Raw genomic sequence first — 23,350 nt, 5'->3', positions numbered from 1 at the left:
AGTACAAAGGTTTAAAACTCAACATTCAGAAAACAGAGATCATGGCCTCTGGTCCCATCACTTCATGGCAAATAGATGGGGAAGCAATGGAAATGAAAGAATTTGGTGGAGGGAGGGGCTCCAAAATACTGCAGATAGTGACTGCATCCATGAAATTAAAAGACACTTTCTTCTTGGAAGAAAAGTTATGACCAACATGACAGCATAGCAAAAAAGCAGAGACATTACTTTGCCAACAAAGTTCTGTCTAGTCAAGGGTATGGTTTTTCCAGTAGTCATTTATGGATGTGAGACTATAAATGGACTATAAAGAAGGCTGAGTGGCAAAGAACTGATACTTTTGAATTGTGGTGTTGAAGACTCTTGAGAGTCCCTTGGACTCCAAGGAGATCCAACCAGTCAAACCTAAAGGAAATCAGTTCTGAATATTCTTTGGAAGGACTGATACTGAAGCTGAAGCTCCAATACTTTGGTCACTGATGCAAAGAACTGACTCATTTGAAAAAACCTTGATGCTGGGAAAGATTGAAGGCAGAGGACAAGGGGATGACAGAGGATGAGATGGTTGAATGGCATCACTGACTAAATGGACATGAGTTAAACTCCGGGAGTTGTTGATGGACAGAAAGGGTTGGTGTGCTGCAGTCCGTGGGGTTGCAGTCAGACACGACTGAGCAACTGAACTGGGCACAAAGACTCCGGTGACTGGTCAGCCGCAGGGGTAGCAGGAAAAGGAGGCAGACTAGACAAGTGAAAATGGGAAAACAGATTCATGCAAAGAGTATGACCATTGCAAAGTCAATCAGGGATTTAAGAGATGGCATTTGTCCCGTGCTTTGCTCAAGATATGGGAGGTTCCAAATGAACTTCCTGCTCCAATCACCTTCAGAAACATAAGTGGACCTGATTCTGCATAATCTGCCTGTGTTTTCACTCAAAGATGAACCTGTAGGGGGCCAGGGAAGACAAAGGCAGATCAAAAGAGGTCGTGCATGATTGGCCCATGTGTTATGAATTAATGTCAACATGATACAAGTGACAGCTAAGTGAAAGAAGATTAATTAGGCACTAGATGCTTATATATAACCGTGATGCAGAAGCTTCTTGTGTGGACAGTATAAAAAATAGCACCTGAAAGTCACTGAGGTCTTGCTTTTGCCAGACACTGAACTAAGCATTGGAGAAGGCAATGGCACCCCACTCCAGTACTCTTGCCTGATTCATTTTGCTGTACAGTAGAAATTAACTCAACATTGTAAACCAACCATACTCCAACAAAAACTAATTAAAAAAAAAAAAAAAAGATTTATAGGCATGGCTACAAAGGGCACTAAAACTATTGTATCATAAAAAAGAAGTTAAACTTAAGAGACATAAATATATGACATGGTCAAAATATCCTAAACATTAATAATTTGAACACAAATTGGGCTTTATTTTATTTAAATAAAAAACAAAAAGACAAACAACCAACCAAGCAAACCAAAAGTTACTTTTGGTAATAGCTCTCTTCCTGGTATATTGCTCCTATCTAGATTCTTTTAGTCAGTTATGTGCGTGTGTTAGTCGCTCTGTCGTGTCCGACTCTGATCTCATGTACTGTGTAGCCCAACAGGTTCCTCTGTTCATGAAATTCTCCAGGCAAGAATACTGGAGTGGGTTGCCATTCCCTTCTCCAGGGGATCTTCCCGACCCAGTTATCTAACCCAGGTTTCCCACATTGCAGGCAGTTAAGGGGGAGGCAAAAAGCTCTTCCTCAGTCTGCTGGGCCCTGATTGTCTTCTGTTTTAAATAATCCAGGTGCTAAAGTAGTACATTCTGGGGTGGCATATGCTGCTATCCTTAAGAAACTAATTACACTGAAAAAATGTATGAAAATCTTTTGAATATGGAAACCACAAATCAAAAGCAGACACACAGGATGGAAGCCTAGTGTTCACAACCCAGAACAGGCTACTGTACAAAATATTCTTCCCCACCTCCCCCATCACCTGTCTTCATCCAGTCTGGCTAGTCCAACCATTGAGCCACTCTGTCCCACAGGTGTCTTTCCTAACACAAATTGAATCATACACATCTTCAAAAACTTTCTCTATGTTCTACATGATTGCTCTAACATGACAAATACAACATCAAAAATCATTGCCAGGTATTTTTTTCCCTGTCCCTTTTAATGTCTGCCTACCTGGTGATTACCCCAAACTTGCTATTACATGAGCACAACTAACACTTTCAACTCACCACTCCTTTAAAATTCTGTTTCTATGAATATATCTGAAATGTCTTTAATCTTTTCTGTTTCAAATTTCAACTTATCTTCTAGGACACAATACAAATTTTGGTTGATCAAATGGTTGTTGTTAGTCGCTAAGTCATGTCGGATTCTTTGTGATCCCATGGACTGCAGCAGACCAGACTCTTCTGTCCTCCGCTATCTCCCAGAGTTTGCCCAAATTCCTGTCTATTGAATTGGTGATGCTATCTCACCATATCATGCTCTGCCATCCCCTTCTCGTTTTGGCTTCAATCTGTCCCAGCATCAAGGTCTTTTCCACTGAGTCAGCTCTTCACATCAGGTGGCCAAAGTAGTGGAGGTTCAGCATTAGTCCCTCCAGTAAATATTCAGAGTTAATTTCCTTTAACACTGACTGGCTTGATTTCCTTGGTACCTCTCTCTTATCGCTGGTCTCTCTCTTTTCATGTTTTAAAGCACTGCTTCCCTAGGGTCCTCATACCAGTATTACTCTATGTATTACACAGGTATCTCTGCCACAAAACTGTGGGCTCCTCAAAGGAAGAAACTTTTTTTATGCTTCTTTGGATTCTGAACAAATAAACCGAGTGCCTATAATGAAGGTTTTCCATGAATGGATGTTTATTTATTTGAATCAATTGGAAAACCAGTAAGCCTCCAGAAAAAAAAAAAAAAGATTTCTTTTTTACAAGTTAGCAAGTTAGCCATAAGCCACTTGTAGAGTAGGGCCTAATTCCCATTCATAGTTATATATTTGAAAAGCTCTTTTAATTGAGAGAGAGGGATAACTGTGTTTTAATTCTAGCTATACAATCTTTGTTAACCTAGCCAAATGAACATTAATTTTTAGAGACTCAATTTCTGATTTGTGAAACAGATACCATTTCTTGTGTTCTAAATTGAGAGAACTATCATGAAGATGAAGTAGAATAATAGACTTGAATGCACATTAAAAACCATAGAGTGTTACACCCAGACAGGCACAAGGAAATTAATGTTTAACATCTACCCAAATTAGCTTGCAGAGGGATTGAAAAAGTGACATGTTCAGTTCAGTCACTCATCGCTTTGAGACCCCATGGACTGCAGCATGCCAGGCCTCCCCGTCTATCACCAACTCCTAGAGTTTACTTAAACTCATGTCATTTAGTCAGTGATGAAATCAAACCATCTCATCCTCTGTCACCCCATCTTCTCCCACCTTTAATCTTTCCCAGGCTCAGGGTCTTTTCCAATGAGTCAGTTCTTTGCATCAGGTGGCCAAATTATTGGAGTTTCAGCTTCAGCATCAGTCCTTCCAATGAATATTCAGGACTGATTTCCTTTAAGATTGATTGGTTGGATCTCCTTGCAATCCAAGGGACTCTCAAGAGTTTTCTCCAACACCACAGTTCAAAAGCATCAGTTCTTTCTTTATAGTCCAACACTTACATCTATACATGACTACTGGAAAAAAACATAGCTTTGACGAGACAGACCTTTGTTGGCAAAGTAATGTCTCTGCTTTTTAATATGCTGTCTAGGTTGGTCATAACTTTTCTTCCAAGGAGCAAGCATCTTTTAACTTCATAGCTACAGTCACCATCTGCAATGATTTTGGAGCCCAAGAAAATAAAGTCTCCCACTGTTTCCATTCTTTCCCCATCTATTTGCCATGAAATGATGGGACCAGATGCCAAGATCTTAGTTTTCCGAATGTTGAGTTTTAAGGAAACTTTTTCACTCTCCTCTTTCACTTTCATCAAGAGGCTCCTTAGCTTTCTACCATAATGGTGGTATCATCTGCATATCTGAGGTTACTGATATTCCTCCCAGCAATCTTGATTCCAGCTTGTGCTTCCTCCAGCCCAGCATTTCTCATGATGTACTCTGCATATAAGTTAAATAAAGAGGGTGACAATATACAGCCTTGATATACTCCTTTCCTGATCTGGAAACAGTCCATTGTTTCATGTCCAGTTCTAACTGATGCTTCTTGATCTGCACACAGATTTCTCAAGAGGCATGTCAGGTGGTCTGGTATTCCCATCTCTTTCAGAATTTTCCAATTTGTTGTGATCCACACAGTCATAGGCTTTGGTGTAGTCAATAAAGCAGAAGTATATGTTTTGGGGAACTGTCTTGCTTTTTTGATGATCCAACGGGTGTTGGCAGTTTGATCTTGATTCCTCTGCCTTTTCTAAAACCAGCTTGAACATTTGGAAGTTCACAGTTCATGTACTGTTGAAGTCTGGCTTGGAGAATTTTGAGCATTACTTTACTAGCGTGTGAGATGAGTGCAATTGTGCGGTAGTTTGAGCATTCTTTGGCATTGCCTTTCTTTGGGATCGGAATGAAAACTGACCTTTTCCAGTCCTGTGGCCACTGCTGAGTTTTCCAAATTTGCTGGCATATTGAGTGCAGCACTTTCACAGCATCATCTTTTAGTACTTGAAATAGCTCAACTGGAATTCCATCACCTTCATTAGCTTTGTCGTAGTGACACTTTCTAAGGCCCATTTGACTTCACATTCCAGGATATCTGGCTCTAAGTGAGTGATCACACCATCGTGATTATCTGGGTCGTGAAGATCTTTCCTGTATAGTTCTCCTGTGTATTCTTGCCACCTCTTCTTAATATCCTCTGCTTCTGTAAGTTCATACCATTTCTGTCCTTTATTGTGCCCACCTGTGCATGAAATGTTCCCTTGGTATCTCTGATTTTCTTGAAGAGCTCTCTAGTCTTTCCCATTCTATTGTTTTCCTCTATTTCTTTGCATTGATTACTGAGCAAGGCTTTATCTCTCCTTGCTTTTCTTTGGAACTCTGCATTCAGCTAGGTATATCTTTCCTTTTCTCCTTTGCCTTTTGCTTCTCTTATTTTCTCAGCTATTTGTAAGGCCTCTTCAGACAACCATTTTGCCTTTTTGCACTTCTTTTTCTTGGGGATGATCTTGATCCCTGCCTCCTGTACAATGTCACGAACCTCACTCCACAATTCTTCAGACAGTCTATCAGATCTAGTCCCTTAAATCTATTTCCCATTTCTACTGTATAATCATGAAGGATTTGATTTAGGTCATACCTAAATGGTCTACCAGTTTCCCTACTTTCTTAAGCTTAACTCTGAAGTTGGCAGTAAAGAGTTCATGATCTGAACCACAGTCAGCCTGTGGTCTTGTTTTTGCTCACTGTATAGAGCTTCTCCATCTTTGGCTGCAAAGAATATAATCAATCTGATTTTGGTATTGACCATCTGGTGATGTCCATGTGTAGAGTCTTCTCTTGTGTTGTTGGAAGAAGGTGTTTGTTATGACTAGTGTGTTCTCTTGGCAAAACTCTATTAGCTTTTGCCCTGCTTCATTTTGTACTCTAAGGCCAAATTTTCCTGTTACTCCAGGTATTTCTTGACTTTCTACTTTTGCATTCCAGTCCCCTATAATGAAAACGACATCTTTTTGAGGTGTTAGTTCTAGAAGATATTGTAAGTCTTCGTGGAATCATTCATCTTCAGCTCCTTCAGCATTACTGGTTGGGGAATAGACTTGGATTATTGTGATATTGAATGGTTTGCCTTGGAAACAAATAAAAATCATTCTGTCATTTTTGAGATTGCATCCAAGTACTGCATTTTGGACTCTTTTGTTGACTATGAGGGCTACTCCATTTCTTCCAAGGGATTCTTGCCCACAGTAGTGGGCAAGATATAATGGTCATCTGAGTTAAATTTACCCATTCTAGTTATTTTAGTTCATTGATTCCGAAAATATTTGTGTTCACTCTTGCCATCCCCTATTTGACCACTTCTAATTTACCTTGATTCATGGATCTAACATTCCAGGTTCCTATGCAACATTGCTCTTTACAGCATCGGACTTTACTTCCATCACCAGTCACATCCACAACTGGGTGTTGTTACCTTGGATCCGTCTCTTCATTCTCTCTGGAGTAATTTCTTCAGTATTCTCCAGGAGCATTTTGGGCACCTACCAATCTGAGGAGTTCATCTTTCATGTCCTATTTTTTTGCCTTTTTATACTGTTCATGGGGTTCTCAAAGCAAGAATACTGAAGTGGTTTTCCATTGTTTTCTCCAGTGGACCACGTTTTGTCAGAACTCTCCACCATGACCCATCCATCTTGGGTGGCCCTACAGGGCATACCTCATGGTTTCATTGAATTAGACAAGGTTGCAGTCCATGTGATCAGTTTGATTAGTTTCCTGTGACTGTGGTTTTCATTCCGTCTGCCCTGTGATGGAGAAGGATAAGAAGCTTATGGGAGTTTCCCAATGGGAGAGACTGACTGAGGGAGAAACTGGGTCTTGATCTGATGGGTGGGGCCATGCTCAGTAAATATTTAATCCAATTTTCTGTTGATGGGCAAGGCTGTGTTCCCTCCCCGTTGTTTGAACTGTGGAGGTATGAAGATAATTGCAACCTCCTTCAAATGGTCCCATGCTTGCACTGCCACACTCAGTGCCCCCTACCCTGCACCAGCCACTGCCAGCCACTACCTACCTGCCTGCCTGCACCTCTGCCAGAGCCTCCTGGACACTAACAAGCAAGTCTGAGTTAGTCTCTTGTGGGACCACTTCTCCTTTCTCTTGAGTCCTGGTGCACACAAGGTTTTTTTAATTTTTTTTTTTTTTTGCCCTCCAAGAGTGACACGGAGTTGTGCGTAAAATCAGGTAGTAAAACTGGGACAAATAATTCCAGGCTGAACAGACTGAAGCAGATGCAGAAACACTGGCCCCTTAGGAGCTGAAGTCATGCGCAAGTCATGTGGTAGGAAAAAAAGAGACAAGTAACAACTTAAAAACAATTTTGCCTGAGGTTCAACTGAAATTTGTGTCATCAGTAAAGTGAGTGTGTCCATCTATGCAACATTTAAAAAAAAAAAAAGAAAATACCTCCTAAGATTTTTTGGAAATCAGATCAGATCAGTCACTCAGTCGTGTCTGACTCTTTGCGACCCCATGAATCGCAGCACATCAGGTCGCCCTGTCCATCACCAACTCCTGGAGTTCACTCAGACTCACGTCCATCGAGTCAGTGATGCCATCCAGCCATCTCATCCTCTGTCGTCCCCTTCTCCTCTTGCCCCCAATCCCTCCCAGCATCAAAGTCTTTTCCAATGAGTCAACACTTCGCATGAGGTAGCCAAAGTACTGGAGTTTCAGCTTTAGCATCATTCCTTCCAAAGAAATCCCAGGGCTGATCTCCTTCAGAATGGACTGGTTGGATCTCCTTGTAGTCCAAGGGACTCTCAAGAGTCTTCTCCAACACCACACTTCAAAAACATCAATTCTTCGGTGCTCAGCCTTCTTCACAGTCCAACTTTCACATCCATACATGACCACAGGAAAAACAATAGCTTTCACTAGACGAACCTTTGTTGGCAAAGTAATGTCTCTGCTTTTGAATATGCTATCCAGGTTGGTCATAACTTTCCTTCCAAGGAGTAAGCGTCTTTTAACTTCATGGCTGCAGTCACCATCTGTAGTGATTTTGGAGCCCAGAAAAATAAAGTCTGACACTGTTTCCACTGTTTCCCCATCTATTTCCCATGAAGTGGTGGGACCGGATGCCATGATCTTCATTTTCTGAATGTTGAGCTTTAAGGCAACTTTTTTACTTTCCACTTTCACTTTCATCAAGAGGCTTTTGAGTTCCTCTTCACTTTCTGCCATAAGGGTGGTGTCATCTGCATATCTGAGGTTATTGATATTTCTCCCGGCAATCTTGATTCCAGTCTGTGTTTCTTCCAGTCCAGCGTTTCTCATGATGTACTCTGCATAGAAGTTAAATAAACAGGGTGACAATATACAGCCTTGACATACTCCTTTTCCTATTTGGAACCAGTCTGTTGTTCCATGTCCAGTTCTAAATTTTGCTTCTGACCTGCATACAAATTTCTCAAGAGGCAGATCAGGTGGTCTGGTATTCCCATCTCTTTAAGAATTTTCCACAGTTCATTGTGATCCACACAGTCAAAGGCTTTGGCATAGTCAACAAAGTAGAAATAGATGTTTTTCTGGAACTCTCTTGCTTTTTCCATGATCCAGCGGATGTTGGCAATTTGATCTCTGGTTCCTCTGCCTTTTCTAAAACCAGCTTGAACATCAGGAACTTCACGGTTCACATATTGCTGAAGCTTCGCTTGGAGAATTTTGAGCATTACTTTACTAGCGTGTGAGATGAGTGCAATTGTGCGGTAGTTTGAGCATTCTTTGGCATTGCCTTTCTTGGGATTGGAATGAAAACTGACCTTTTCCAGTCCTGTGGCCACTGCTGAGTGTTCCAAATTTGCTGGCATATTGAGTGCAGCACTTTCACAGCATCATCTTTCAGGATTTGGAATAGCTCAACTGGAATTCCATCACCTCCACTAGCTTTGTTCGTAGAGATGCTTTCTAAGGCCCACTTGACTTCACATTCCAGGACGTCTGGCTCTAGGTGAGTGATCACACCATCGTGATTATCTGGGTCATGAAGATCTTTTTTGAACAGTTCTTCTGTGTATTCTTGCCATCTCTTCTTAATATCTTCTGCTTCTGTTAGGTCCATACCATTCCTGTCCTTTATCGAGCTCATCTTTGCATGAAATGTTCCTTTGGTATCTCTGATTTTCTTGAAGAGATCCCTAGTCTTTCCCATTCTGTTGTTTTCCTCTATGTCTTTGCATTGATTGCTGAAGAAGGCTTTCTTATCTCTTCTTGCTATTCTTTGGAACTCTGCATTCAGATGTTTATATCTTTCCTTTTCTCCTTTGCTTTTTGCTTCACTTATTTTCACAGCTATTTGTAAGTCCTCCCCAGACAGCCATTTTGCTTTTTTGCATTTCTTTTCCATGGGGATGGTCTTGATCCCTGTCTCCTGTACAATGTCAAGAACCTCAGTCCATAGTTCATCAGGCACTCTATCTATCAGATCTAGGCCCTTAAATCAATTTCTCACTTCCACTGTATAATCATAAGGGATTTGATTTAGGTCATACCTGAATGGTCTAGTGGTTTTCCCTACTTTCTTCAATTTAAGTCTGAATTTGGCAATAAGGAGTTCCTGGTCTGAGCCATAGTCAGCTCCTGGTCTTGTTTTTGCTGACCGTATAGAGCTTCTCCATCTTTGGCTGCAAAGAATATAATCAATCTGATTTCAGTGTTGACCATCTGGTGATGTCCATGTATAGAGTCTTATCTTGTGTTATTGGAAGAGGGTGTTTGTTATGACCAGTGCATTCTCTTGGCAAAACTCTTATTAGTCTTTGCTCTGCTTCATTCCGTATTCCAAGGCCAAATTTGCCTGTTACTCCAGGTGTTTCTTGACTTCCTACTTTTGCATTCCAGTCCCCTATAATGAAAAGGACATCTTTTTTGGGTGTTAGTTCTAAAAGGTCTTGTAGGTCTTCATAAAACCGTTCAACTTCAGCTTCTTCAACGTTACTGGTTGGGGCATAGACTTGGATTACTGTGATATTGAATGGTTTGCCTTGGAAACGAACAGAGATCATTCTGTCGTTTTTGAGATTGCATCTAAGTACTGCATTTCGGACTTTTCTGTTGACCATGATGGCCACTCCATTTCTTCTGAGGGATTCCTGCCTGCAGTAGTAGATATAATGGTCATCTGAGTTAAATTCACCCATTCCAGTCCATTTCAGTTCACTGATTCCTAGAATGTCAAAATTCACTCTTGCCATTTCTTATTTGACCACTTCCAATTTGCCTTGATTCATGGACCTGACATTCCAGGTTCCTATGCAATATTGCTCTTTACAGCATTGGACCTTGCTTCTATCACCAGTCACATCCACAGCTGGGTATTGTTTTTGTTTTGGCTCCATCCCTTCATTCTTTCTGGAGTTATTTCTCCACTGATCTCCAGTAGCATATTGGGCACCTACTGACCTGGGGAGTTTCTCTTCCAGTATCCTGTCATTTTGCCTTTTCATACTGCTCATGGGGTTCTCAAGGCAAGAATACTGAAGTGGTTTGCCATTCTCTTCTCCAGTGGACCACATTCTGTCAAATCTCTCCACCATGACCCACCCGTCTTGGGTTGCCCCATGGGCATGGCTTAGTTTCATTGAGTTAGACAGGCTGTGGTCCTAGTGTGATTAGATTGACTAATTTTCTGTGAGTATGGTTTCAGTGTGTCTGCCCTCTGATGCCCTCTTGCAACACCTACCGTCTTACTTGGGTTTCTCTTACCTTGGGTGTAGGGTATCTCTTCACGCCTGCTCCAGCAAAGTGCAGCCATTGCTCTTTAGCTTGGACGAGGGGTATCTCCTCATCGCTGCCCTTCCTGACCTTCAATGTGGGATAGCTCCTCTAGGCCCTCCTGCGCCCGCTCAGCCACGGCTCCGGGTAACTCCTCTCAGTGCCACCCCTGGCCTCGGGCGTGGGTTGCTCCTCCCATCTGCCGCCCCTGACCTCGGATGCTGGGTATCTCCTCTCGGCGGGTAAATGAATTTTGTGTTTCTGAGTCAGTGATGGAAAATCAACTCACCTTATTTCCCTGTTATTTTTTTTTTTTAGATTCATTTAGTATACATACTTGCCTGGAGAATCCCAGGGATGGCAGAGCCTGGTAGGCTGCCATCTATGGGGTCGCACAGAGTTGAACATGACTGATGTGACTTAGCAGCAGCAGCAACAGTATACATTTTCAATATTCTCTAACAATTGCACTTGAAAACTAATGTATATGGGAAATTATTTTGAAAAGCTCAATTGTTAAAAAAAAATCTCTTTAAGATAGACTGTTAAAACAATCTGAAGTTGCATCGCAAATGCATTGAGTGGTAGATTGTGATCTGACCTAGATTTACTTCCCAAAGGAAAAAAATTTATATTTTGGATAGACACATATGTTTTAAACATAGTTTAAATAATATTATTAAAGAGAACAAATTGGCTTATGTAAAATAGGCTTCTATGGATCCCCCTCATACTATTTTGCTAGTGTTGCCAGGGTTTATTTAATAAATTTGTATATCATTTTGAGAAATTTGGCCTTAAATAGTAATGAAACTGCTGACTATTCTAGAATTATGATTTCTAAAAGAGCTTCTATATGACTCCATAGTATGTGATGTTGCCATCATACAGGGAAAAAGATTTACTTGCAGTAATTTCTATTGTATTTAACTGCCAACAGGATTGCATTTTTGAATGCATGTATAATATCAAGTGCTTCTCTGCTCCAGACCAGTTAGATCATGTTTTTTCATTGATTTTATAAAAAGTCCTCTGGAGTATGAATGTAAGGAATGAGACTTCCCATCAGACTTTTAATTTATTGGAAATTATGGGGTGTGGAAGCTTGGGTATGAAATGACTTTTGTGGTCTCTGGAATCTATCTATATCTTGGATAACTACCAAGGAGAGGAAAAGATCATTTCTTCTAGATATGAAGATACATACCAACAAGGACTACTATATAGCACAAAGAACTCTGTTCAATATCTTATAGTAATCTATGAGGGAAAAGAATCTGAAAAAGCACATGAAGAGTTGGATACAAGTTAGCAACTAAACCACCACCACTTTGCTGTACACTTGAAACTAATAAAACATTGTAAATTAACTATATGTCAATAAAAATTTAAGATGTCATATATGTGATAATTTTTTTCAGTGTTTAAAATGCAATTCTTTTAGCCCATTTACTTGTCCTTCATCTCCTCATCCACCCACTGTTAGACAAATATTTCATACTGATTGTATTTTTTTTCAGCTCATGGTGGCTTAGATGGTGAAGAATCTGCCTGCAATGCAGAAGACCCTGCATTGATCCCTGGGTTGGGAAGATCCCCTAGAGAAGGGAATGGCAACCCACTCTAGTATTCTTCCCTGGAAAATTTCAAGGACAGAAGAGCCTGGTGAGCCACAGTCCATGGAGTCATAAAGAGTCAGACACAACTGAGCGAATAACACATACGTGGGGTTCTTTTATCTATGAGCCATTTTTGTTTTATTTCATCCATATTAAGGCCTAAAAATTCATTATTTATTCCTTAAAAAAACAAAAACATAGGCAAAAAAAACCCATAATTATGACCACTTATTTTTTATCATAATCTTAGATATTTGATACTTCCCTTATAATGTATTAAAGAGGTACAGTATTCTACTTCTCTGAGGCAGAATTTTAAGTATTTTATATGAGCTTATTAACAAAACCATCAGTAATGAATATTCATCATTTTTGAAACATTTGAAAATATTAGTGTTCTACTTGAATCCCCTCCCAATAGTCATTTCTTGGTTTCATGTTGTACTTTTAAGCAGTCACACCATTTCTCTTTCCTTAAAAAAGCAAAAACCCATTAAACAGTCAGCATCTAATTATCTTTATTGCTTTAGATTTATCTCACTATCTACTACTATTTTTAATTCACTATCAAAATGCTAAATAAATTAGAAGAATTTTCCTGCTTTCTTTCCCTTCTCTGTGTACAAAGATTAAGAAATGTTAGAGTTTCCTGGAGTTCCTATTTTATGTATTCTTTCCAGTTAAATTAGCTCTTTAATTAAATAATGTAGTGTGATTAATGTATACCACTTGGTAAGATTTTTTAATGTATTTACATTTGCAACTGTATACAGATGTGCTTGTCAGGCTGTGTCTCAATTTTAAATTCAGAAAATAATGCTTTATATGTAAGCCAGGTCAATGCATACTGAATCATTTTCTTTAGGACTCTTTTGATTAGAATAATGACTAAAATCTTTGGTCAACTATTTCTTCTTTACAAGACATGTTTGGAGTAGGAGGCATGCAGACTTTTGAAGCATGGTAGTTAGTATGTGATGAGACTTGGCTATTTTTCTCTTTTTGGCTGCACCACATGGTATTTGAGATCTTAGTTCCCCAACCATGGATCACACCTGTGCCCCCTGCAGTGGAAGTTCAGAGTCTTAACCACTGGGCTACCAGAGAAATCCTGAGACTTATCTATTCTTACAGTACTCAGACTATTACAATAAACTAGTTTATCAACAGACTGACTACAAAATGACTATGGAGTAAACATATAAGACTCACCAGAGAAATGAAGTGGCTTACAGTTTGGATAAGGCATAACAATCATTTTGGTAAGCTCAAGAAATGTTGGTTTTATTTTATTGGTACAACAAATTTAAAACCTGATGGCACTCTGTTCAGGTCCAATATATATCCTGACAGCTCAGAATCTGACATCTCAGATCCTTCTCCAATGAAAGAAATCTGTTCCTTAGTGAATGTCTGATTATATATCCTGGGCCTGAGAAAAATCAAATAAACCAGTAACTCCTTGTTGTTGCCAGATAACAAGATTTTTTGAAAAAATATTTGATGGTAATGCTCAATGAAGTACAAAGAGCAAAGCTTAAAGGGGCATCCATTGATCAAGTTGTACCAGTTTGGGAAGCCAAGTGGATCATAATCACAATCATTCAAAGCAAAGTAAATCTTGAAAGTCCATTGAGTCAAAGTAATAACTAGAAAAAAATACTTTGAAGTGTTCCACCAAGGCCACTGTAATCCAAAAGATGAACAAATAAAACAGGAATATGCCGGGAGCCAGCGTGAGGAACTCCGCCCGTGGCAAAGGTCATGAGGAAGGAGGCTCAGCATACGCAAAGGCAGGATCAAGCCTCAGGAGTCCCCCTGGAAATTCTCGAGCATCTACCCCGAAAACCAGAGTCTGCCTACTTTCTGCTTTGTGCTCTCACCTACACCTCTGACTTTATGGGGGCTGTCCCCCACCACCCCTCTCTGAAAAAAGAGTTAACTTACAGCTCCAGTTAATAAAGTTCTTGGATGTGACAGTGTTTCAACCTACAAACTCCTTTGGAAGTCCTCTAGCCTGCCTGCGGAGAAGGCAATGGCACTCCACTCCAGTACTTTTGCCTGGAAAATCCTATGGACGGAGAAGCCTGGTAGGCTGCAGTCCATGGAGTCGCTAAGAGTCGGATACGACTGAGTGACTTGACTTTCACTTTTCACTTTCATGCATTGGAGAAGGAAATGGCAACTCACTCCAGTGCTCTTGCCTAGAGAATCCCAGGGACGGGGGAGCCTTGTGGGCTGCCGTCTATGGGGTCGCACAGAGTCGGACACAACTGAAGTGACTTAGCAGCAGCAGCAGTAGCCTGCCTGAATAGGTTTTTCTGGCCACATGGGATGGTTCAGAGCCTCCCAACTGTGAGAGGCATGAGATGTTCTAAACTAAATACAGATTCCTTTGAGCAGTTAAAAGATTGATTAGAAATTGTATTGGTGAAGGGTTTTTCACTTGTTGGGCCAATGTTTGCTGCTAAGTCTCCATATCCCTTACCTACTGTGTCCCTGGCAGTATATTGATTGATACAATTGGTGTATAGAAATATAAGTAGTAGGTTTAATGTTTGTAACCTTGGGCCCTTGAGTTAATTTTTTCTTGTTATAGCCCACCACACCTTTGCCCTATAGGAATGCAACTTTATCTAATGCTTTTGGAGGGTGGTGCCTGACTTCAGAATAATCACCTTTAGAGAAAAATTAGTTTTCTGAAGAAAGGATCTTAAAATGTTAACAGGCCTCCTGGCCAGAAGATGATGCAAATCACCTAAACTTTTGCATATGATAAGTTTGAAAGCCTGGCTTCGATTAGGATCAGGGACTGCTGTCCTTGCATGACTCTACCCCTTCCCCCATTATCCTCTATGCACAACTTAAGATATAAAACTACTTTGGAAAATAAAGTACGCCCTTTTGTTCACTGAAACTTGGTCTCCCCATGTCATTCTTTCTCTCACCTTCTGGCTGAATTTCCATCTGGGGCGCAGAGGCTCGTCAAGCCTACTAATTTTGCCTGGGCTTCTAAGATCTGACCGGGGAGGCCTTAGTGTCTCCTCTCTTTCGGGAGAACGGGAAGACACCTACGGCCTACGTAGGTGACGCAAATTTCTTATTTTGGAATTTTATTAGCTTTCCACGTAAACCAAGTTATTCAGCCTCTTTTCTCTACTAAATTTTCTCACTGAGCTATCCTTATTTAACCACTCTTTATATCCTTAATTAACGTTTAATTAAGCAATTGTTTCCTGACCCTCGCCGACACTGTCCCTGCTTCGAATTCCCTGGATCTACCGGGGCTGGACCCTGGCAGGAATATATTCTATCACAGTTTTAACATGTAAAATAAATATTTACAAACATAAGAGGTTTTACTATTTCTTCTGCTAATTACATTTTTTTTCATAATTTAGAGGTATACTCATCAAGATTATCAACAGTCATCTCTATAACAATTCATATAACCCAATGGTTTACCAAAATAGAAGCTTACATTTTGCTCAAGCTGAGTCTGGCACGGTTGGCTACTCCTGGGCAGCTCTTCATTGAGTAATACAGTTTTCCTAATGCCTCCATCTTGTCTATTTCTTTGCTTCAAGTCACGTGGACACACTTTACCTCCACTAACATTCTGTTGAATGGAAGTGATCATGGGGCTTCTACCTAACTGGTGGCCCAGACAGTAAAGACACAACCTAATGTCAGACACGATTGAATGACAAACACTTTTACATTCACTACCTAACTGCAAGGGGAGACAGAAAAGTCAGATGGAAAAGTGGATATCGGTGAGCCCTCTTAGCCTCTGCCACAACAGACATGCATTTTTCTCTCTTACAGATAAGTAAAGAACGGCGGACACAAGGAACTGAAAGGAAAAACGAACAGTTGCAGAAAAAGTAGGAGCTATACTCAGGACAGTGAAAATTCATCAGAATGACTGATCTCATTAAGTTACCAGGTAGAAAGAGGGTCCAACAATATGTTGCCAGTTTATGAATGAAACAAATATCCTAAGAAAACAACTGACTTTGCCAACTTAGCCCTCTGCTAAAGAACAGATGCATTCTCAATAACATTATTATTTATAATGAAAGACTAATGAGGCATAGTAAAATAAATACAGACTGGGACAGAGCACCCTGTAACCAAGATGGATAGACACAGGTGGGCAGAGGGAGGCACAGGTGCCAAGAGCAGGCACAGCAATCCATTTGTGGTGGCGAGAGAATGTCATTATAAAGAAGGTACCTGGCCCTGCAAACACCTGTTGGGATCTGAACCACTTAAGAAAGGCCTGACATTTTTCAAACCAAGAAAGAGAAAGAAGCTATAAACTTAGATGAGCTGATATTTTGCATCTAGAAGATTGTTTTAGCCCACAGGAAGGCATAAAATAAATCGTTCTTTCACTTCTAAAAGGTATAAAATGTACAAGGAGAAGAAAGTTGAGGAGGAGGAAAGAGAGAAAGAAGAAGAGAGGAAAAAGGGGAGCAGGAAGAGGGGAGAGGGGAAGATATTATTTGATCCTGAAAAATCAATATTAAAGTCTTAGATTTTGCACTATTATAAATCTATAAAAAACATAATATATGAACTTATACATTATAGATTTGTAACAGTTTTGATGACCTTATGAGTTAGTAGTTCCACATGACTAATTTTATTTATTTATTTTTAGAAATTTTATTTATTTTTAAACGTGTTTTCACTTAGCTACACTGACACCCATTGTCTGTGTGTGTGTGTGTGTGTGCGCACACTTGTGAGGGAAAGTATATCAGTTAGAGTTTATAACTTCAAAGTAAGAAAAGAAAAGAGAACTGGGCAGAACATAAAATGAAATGATCAAGAATTGAGGAACTAGGCATTACAAATAAAAAAAGAGAGAAGGGTAAGAAGAAAGAGAAGATTCCATTCATTGAAGCTGTGTTGTATTTTATTTCAGTCACTGTTTTAGGCACAATGTGCTCCTCAGCTTACAAGATCTAAATAAGAAACTGAAGATGCTGAAAATGAGGCAGTCCAGTAAAAGTATACAAAACAAAACTCTGACGACACAAGTAGAATGAGTGAATGAAATTATTGGGCTATTCAATTTGTATTTGGTGGTGAAATAAGCCAGGGATACATAGGAAAATTCCTAAACATCTGCTTTTTTTCCCAGGAAATAAGGAAATTGTGTGTATGTGTGTGTAGTAGAGAGAGGGAAAAGTAAGGTGTTAGGAGCACAGTTGGAGTTGGTAACAGTGAAGTGATTCACCAAAAAATCACTGAATAAAAAGAGTACAAGAAAAATATATGTTTTAACTTGAACATTCCATTTTAAGTGGATAATTTGCAAATATGTACTTGTATATTTTTAACTTACCTGAAGAGTTAACCATTTTTAGTAAGTGTCCTTCACAGAGGACTAAAAATACCTGTGAACTGGAAAAGATCCTGAGTGGACTGACCAATAGGAGATATAGCATCTCAGGAAGAAGGGCAAGCTGAGACACTCATAAATCAAAACACAGGAATATTCAACCCGATCAAAGACCTATTTCACACAAGGAGCAGTGTTGGGAATTGGATCTTAAGGATAAAAAATCCTTAATCTTCCTCCCCAGTTTTTATGCCTAGAGAAAGGCAGTAAAAATCAACTTTAGTCCAGATGGAAAATCCAGAAGTCTATCATCAATACTAGTTTCCCTGAGATTGTTCAGTTTGTCACATGCTTATTCCGTGTGTGTGTGTGGTGTGTGTGTTTGCCTTGTATTAATGAAGCACTTTCCAGATGTATCACAGATCTTTTCAATCTCTCGGTTACAAGTTTATAAAATTCTGAAGCACTTAAGGTAATATTACCATATTTGAAAAAGAGTAATGTGTCTGTGGCCTAATTGACTTTAAAAAATTTGCCACTTTTCATATTTTGCCAAAACTAAGCTTATTAATGAAGGATGCTAGAACATAAGATTAGCTTCCTGATTCTCATTTCCTTTCTACTAGACAAAAATGAATAAGATCTCTTTAGGGGGAAAAAAAAACCTGACCAAAAATAGGAAAAACATAGCTATAAATGTGTTTTGAAAGAAATAAGATCAGACTTTTTAACCAATCAGAGATGGTGAAAATATTTACTTTGTGAACCAAAAATAACTTTCAAAGGAATTCATCTCTGACAAGCATCGGCATGGATGAAATCCAGATGACGACTGCAGTATCCTTGTCACTACCTTTGGTATTCCTCTGTGGTAGGATGAATGTAAGGAATCCAGGAGGATGATACAGGAAGGACAAGACACTTTCTGTCTGCATTTAGCAGAAAATTCTTAACTCACTAGCACTCTAGAAAATCCTGAGAGTGTGGAGAGAAAAGACTGTTTTTCACTGTCACCTACTCTTTATAAACCAGAGGTCCTTATGAATCTGAAAACTTACCCAGTGTGATGGAAAAAGGGAGATATAATAAGAAAAAAAAATATTACAGTGGGAAAGCCTTCTTATTGTCTGGTCTTCATCACAATCGGACTCTAATAATAAATATAGGAATAACTACACAGAAACATAGCACTCACACACACTCAGTACTTAAATGTCATATCTTTGAATCATTGCAGAATTATAAATGTTGAAGAAATTTTCAAGAATTTTTTTTTTTAATTTTGAAGAAACATTCTTTATGAAATGCCACAGTTAGTCCAAGATATGATTCCAGGTTCTAGTGTCCTTACTAACAAATTAATAGAAGCCTAAATTAGGGAAATTTGAAGAAATAAGTGATAGTTTCTCAGTTAGCATTAGCAGGGTCTTAATTAAGCTGATTATAGGGTTGAGCAAGGAAAAACACAAAAGCTTTAATCATTTGCATCACTCCTTTGTTGTACAAAACTAGAAATCAAGTTTCAGAATTACCACTAGATTTCACAATATTTTACCAACTGATGTTTACGAGCAATCATTTATCAAGCAGAGGAGAAAAAAAAATAAATTAAAGAGATTGTGATATGAATAATAGGATAAGAGAGTTTATCAATATACATGATGTTGCATGACATCTGCTTAGTGGAAAAGCATATCTGGAGAATGATTCTCTCTTAATTTTGATTATAGACTCAGATTGCTTTAAATCAATTTAAAGTAGCCTATGAGGTTCACTTATCTTTGACTGTGAATTGCTGACTACTCTTTTTTATTATCAAGTTGCCATTTTAAAATATAAGATCATGGTTGTTTTATATTTGGTAATGTAAGCTTCTCATCTATTTGGGAGAATGGCATTGAAACATGTATAATATCATGTATGAAAGGAGTCACCAGTCCAGGTTCAATGCACGATACTGGATGCTTGGGGCTGGTGCACTGGGACGACCCAGAGGGAGGGTATGGGGAGGGAGGTGGGAGGAGGGTTCAGGATGGGGAACACAGGTATACCTGTGGCGGATTCATTTCGATATTTGGCAAAACTAATACAATATTGTAAAGTTTAAAAATAAAATAAAATTAAAAAAAAAAAAAGCTACTTCTCAAAAAAATAAAAAATAAAATAAAAAAGCTACTTCTCCTTAAGTCACACTGTCACTGTTGATGTTGGTACTATGAGGCAATCAGTTCATCTCAATTTAAAATGAGCAGAAATAATGTTATGACCAATAATGACAGACATTCTGAAAGATCCTAAAAGCAGCAGATTAATAAAGACCAAGTTTGCCCTTCCCAGGAAACAGGGCCAGTTCAGAACATCTATTTATATGTGCTCTAGGGGGTGAAACATGAGCAACTTGTCCTTCAGGGCTTCTGTTTTCCATTTACGTAAGAAGCATGAAAAGGTCTAAAATGTCACTCATAGTTTGTCATAAGAATGGTTGTCAATGTTGGGGTAATTACTCATTATGGTTGTACAAGCTTCATAAACACAGATAAACATGACAAATATGATTTAAGAGTAATGTCCTAAAGTTACCAACCTTAAGTTGAGAATCCTGTCTCATATTACTCATAGGGTTTTTTAAGTTACTTTTACTTTCTTTGCTATTTGTTTTCAGTAAAGAAACTTAAGATTTGCAAACTTTTTCAATACAAAAATCTTGATGAAATAAAAGATCCTGTATGTCTCTCTCCCCTAAAGACTATTTCAAGTTATAAAGTTCACATATTTGGAGAAAGAAAGTCAGTTTTGGAAGCGGGCTTTGCTTTAAGTGTAAGAATATTGTAGTGAGATGCTTTATTCAAGTACATATAAGTAAGTCATGTATTCTGGGAGTAAAATTTATGTACCTATATGTATCCATATATATAATGATTCATTGTATTTGGATACTAATGGGCTTGAACTTTAGGCTACTTAAAGAAAAAACGTATGTTTTTTGCTTATTGTGGTTTCTGAATCAGTCAAAAAAGTGAAAGTGTTTCCCATTTTATTTCCTCTGTAAGAATATTTTAAAAAGCAGGGATAGATCCACTCCATCTTGATCTGATTGAGTATCTCAGGTTATTTAAGTCCTCTCCCAGCTCTACTCTTCCTCATTTCTTAAGCATCTTTCTTACAATCAGTGAAAATATAGACACAGTTAAAAGAAAATTGAGAAATCTGCCAATATAGTTTCAAAAAATTGGACTATAGCATGCTTTGAAAAGGAGGCAAAAAAAAAAAAAAAACCTTCAAAACTAATCAAAAATGTCCTGTCAGCAATACTTATTTATAAATAATTTAACTCAAATTTCAAAAACAAAACAGTTTCTTCATCACTATCACATAGAACTCAGATGATGCTGGAATGAAGAACCCTATACAACAGCAATGATGTGCATTCTACCTCTCCCTCAACCATGAACCCCATAGTATTCATTTTATATCTTTTTGAGAGCACAGAGCACACACTCTTTTTCTCAGAGTCACAGTTTTCTGTATATGATGGGATATTACCATTAGTATGATGCGATATTATCCTCACACTTCTGTGGGGGAACTGCATAAATTCTGCAAATAATTGTGAATTCCTTCATCACTTTCTTCAAGCACATCAGTTTTGTTATTCAAGCCAATAAGGTTATATAACAGGCATACAAAACATAGCTAGTTCTTATTTCAACCAGAAGCAAAAATACGAGATTTCCGTGTGCAATCAATGAAGTGATATGCATGGATCACCAGGAGCAGTGCTGTGCATCTAATAGGCACTCCACAAATGCTCATTATACGTTTATCCTGTTAATTTCCCAAATTTTCCTTTTAACGTAGATATTCTCATATAAAGACAGCTTTATTTCTTTTCAAACCTGTATTTTTTTAAAACTTTTTTAGTTTGTAATTTTTTTGTTTACTTTATTCACATTCTTTAGAACCTCCAATAAAGCATTAAAAGAAGTTGAGATTGTACATCGTTGTTTTGCTCCAAATTTCAGGGTGAAAACACCATTTTACACTATGATATTAGCTATTGTTTTCTTTTGAAAATTCTTTTATCAGGTGGAAGAAGTTTCCCTCTATTCTTATTTACAACTTTTTTTTTTTTTAGATCATGAATGGAAGCTCATGAATGACAATACCAAAGAATGCTCTAACTTCTGCAATTGCACTCACCTCACATGCTAGCAAAGTGATGCTCAAAACTCTCCAAGATAGGTACATGAACTGAAAGCTTCCACATGTTCAAGCTGGATTTAGAAAAAACAGAGGAATCAGATCAGATTGCCAACATCTGCTGGATCATAGAAAAAGCAAGAGAATTCCAGAAAAACATCTACTTTGTTTGCTTCATTGACCATGCTAAAGCCTTTGAATGTGTGGATCACAACAAACTGGAAAATTCTTAGAGATGGGAATACCAAACCACCTTACCTGCCTGTTGAGAAACCTATATGCAGGTTAAGAAGCAACAGTTAGAACCAGATGTGGAACAATGGATTGGTCCAAAATTGGTAAAGGAGTATGACAAGGCTGTATATTGTCACCTTGCTTATTTAACTGATATGCAAGAATATATCATGTGCAATGCCAGGCTGAATGAAGCACAAACTGGAATCAAGGCTGCAGGGGGAAATACCAATAACCTCAGATATGCAGATGACAACACCCTTAGGGCAGAAAGTGAAGAGGAACTAAAGAACCTCTTGATGAAGGTGAAAGAGAAGAGTGAAAAAGCTAGCATAAAATTTGACATTCAAACAACTAAGATCATGGCATCAGGTTCCATCACTTTATGGGAAATAGCTGGGGAAAGAATGGGAACAGTGAGAAATTTTATTTTCTTGGGCTCCAAAATCATTGCAGATGGTGACTTCAGCCATGAAATTAAAAGATGCTTGCTCCTTGGAAGAAAAGCTATGACAAACCTATACAGCATATTAAAAAGCAGAGACATTCCTTTACTTGCAAAGGTCCATCTAGTCAAAGCTACGGTTTTTCCAGTAGTCATGTATGGATGTGAGAGTTGGACTATAAAGAAGGTTGAACGCCAAAGAATTGATGCTTTTGAATTGTGATATTGGAGAAGACTCTTGAGAGACCCTTGGACTGCAAGGAGATTCAACCAGTCAATCCTAAAGGAAATGAGTACTGAATATTCATTGGAAGGACTGATGCTGAAGCTGAAACTCCAATACTTTGGCCACCTGATGCGAAGAACTGACCCATTGGAAAAGACCTTTGATGCTGGGAAAGATTGAAGGCAGGAGGAGAAGGGGAAAACAGAGGAAGAGATGGCTGAATGGTATCACCATCTCAATGGACATGAGTTTGAACAAGCTCTGGGAGATGGTTAAGGACAGGGAAGCCTGGCGTGCTGCAGTCCATGGGGTAACAAAGAGTCGGACATAACGGAGGGACTGAACAACAACAATGGAAGCTTAAATTTGTAAAAGATTTTTCTGTGTCTATTGTGTGGTAGTATAGTTTTTCTTTTATGACCTGTAATGTGACAAAATCCATTTGCCAATTGCTAAATGCTGAACCAGTTTTACATTCCTGTGATTGATCCCACTTGGTCCTATAGTATTATCCTTTTTAAATATTGCTGAATCTGATCTGCTAACAATCAGTTAATATTTTTTACATCTGTGCTCATAATCAATACTGAACATTAGTTTTCATTCTTTTGTATTAGGATATTTGTAGCCTCAAAAAAGAAGTTGAAAAATATTTTCCCCTAATCTCTTTTCAATAAGTATCTGTGTTTAATCCATTTTGTGCTTTTCTTATGTGTTTGGCAGAATTTGCCTATAAAGCCATCTATGTCTAAGAATTTCTTTTTAGGAAAATTCGTAACCACAAATTCTACTCTGTAAAATTTACTGCGCTGTTTTG

Source organism: Bos indicus, chromosome 23, assembly GCF_029378745.1.
Source record: "Bos indicus isolate NIAB-ARS_2022 breed Sahiwal x Tharparkar chromosome 23, NIAB-ARS_B.indTharparkar_mat_pri_1.0, whole genome shotgun sequence".
Classification (NCBI taxonomy): domain Eukaryota; kingdom Metazoa; phylum Chordata; class Mammalia; order Artiodactyla; family Bovidae; genus Bos; species Bos indicus.
Note: the sequence above shows the minus strand (reverse complement) of the source record.